This window comes from Gekko japonicus, unplaced genomic scaffold (assembly GCF_001447785.1).
Source record: "Gekko japonicus isolate JY-2015 unplaced genomic scaffold, Gekko_japonicus_V1.1 scaffold3475, whole genome shotgun sequence".
NCBI lineage: Eukaryota > Metazoa > Chordata > Lepidosauria > Squamata > Gekkonidae > Gekko > Gekko japonicus.
In genome coordinates, this window is record NW_015177123.1 from 5,540 (window position 1) to 7,173 (window position 1,634).

Below are 1,634 nucleotides of genomic sequence, written 5' to 3' on the forward strand. Positions count from 1 at the left end.
ATGTTGCCTGAGTGTGTGTGGGCGCGTGTCCCCTTTTGGGTGGCTGATCTATGTGCCCCGGGATTGACGTCACCACCAGCATCCCACAGGGCCTGGGGGCAGCCTCCCACTGTGCGTGTGTCTCTGTGTGTTTTCCCTGCAGGAGGGAGGCCGAACTTGGTAACATGACTGACAGCAGCTGGGAACTTCCTGTGTAGGGAGAAATCTGCGGCTGGTTGCCCTCGCAGAGCCTTATCGCTTGGTGTGCAAGGGGTGGGGTGGGGGGGACATGGCTGGCAGGGGAGGGGTGCGTGTGGGAAGGTAAGGGTCTTTTCCCGTGCAAGGCTTTTCCTTCTCCCCAAGAAAGCAAGAGGAGGCTAGGGGAGGAGATCCGACCCAGCGGCAACTGGAGGAGGAGAAGGAAGAGGAGGGGGCATCGTTGCAGAATAGCGGGAGGTAAAGGAAGAAGAGGTCTCTCCTGCTTGACTCTGATCCAACGAGCCAGGTATTTATATGACCCTCTCTCTGTCGTGCGTCTAACCTCCCCTGCCCCAACGCCACTGTGCGGATCCCCCCCCCCCTTTTTTGGGCCCTCCTCCTCCCCTCCCTCCCTCCCTCCCTCCCTCCCTCCATCCTTTCTTCTTCGCTCTTCCCCTAGCAACAATGGCTGATCTTTGAATCCAGCACAAAAAGTGGCTGCGATGGAGGAGCTGGGATCTCCCCCCTCCCCCTCCCCCAAGTGGACCTGGTTGCCTCCTAACTCTTCAACAGGAGGGCATCTCCCCATCTCCTCTGCCTTTCAAAATGGTACCTCTCTGGGGTGCAAAACTCCTGCCGCTGGCTGCAAACGCCGTTTTTTAGATGACAGAGGCAGCCAATAATTCGAAAGGAAGCGGAGGTGGGGAGGGGAGCTCTTCTCTTTACAGCTGAAAGGTTCCCTGTCTTCACATCTGTCCCAAATGTAAGGGCGCCTCTCTTTACAGCTCAAAGGTTCTCTATTTCTACATCTGTCCTAAATGTAATGGCGTTGCTACCAGGGAAGATTCAACTCGATGGAGAGGTGTGCCTCTGTTTCTTTTGTTGTTTGTTTAACAGTGATTCTCATCCATCATCTTTACGCTCCACCCCCCTCCATCCCTTATTTCAGGTTCTCTCCTTGTGATGGATCTACAATTGGCAGATATTTGGGATCTGAACTTATTATGACAAGAGACATAGGAAACGACAGACCTATCAGATTTGGCTTTCATGCCCGCAAATTCCTAACACAACCGTTGCAAATTCCAGACACATGCCTTTTTTCATTTAGTATTTGAGGATGCGGTCTTAAAATACCTTAAGGTTATCTTCCTTGTCTTTTATTCCCCCACCCCACCCCGGGTAACTGACATTGCTTTCTTAAAATAGTTTCTCCCGCTATAGAAACCTGGAGCGTTAAGGGTTCTTGGACGGATACATTAGGAAAGACCCATGTATGCCAGAGGATCTCTTGGCTAATTTAGAATTAGACAATGAATAATATGAAAAGGTTTGAATCAATTATTTGGTGACATTTTTTGTGAAAGTGTGTGTGTGTATCTATCTATCTATCTATCTATCTATCTATCTATCTATCTATCTATCTATCTATCTATCTATCTATCTATCTATCTATC

At 49.9% G+C, this 1,634-nt stretch overlaps 1 protein-coding gene across 1 annotated transcript in view; it reads left to right on the forward strand.

The window, feature by feature from the left end:
* Positions 1–357: 357 nt before the first annotated feature.
* Positions 358–1,634, forward strand: part of LOC107124816 (cAMP-dependent protein kinase type I-beta regulatory subunit-like) — a gene marked incomplete at its 3' end in the record, with an annotated part of 145,674 nt that continues 144,397 nt past the window's right edge. Inside the window, exon 1 of the mRNA XM_015428324.1 lies at positions 358–484. The remainder of the gene's footprint in view (positions 485–1,634) is intronic.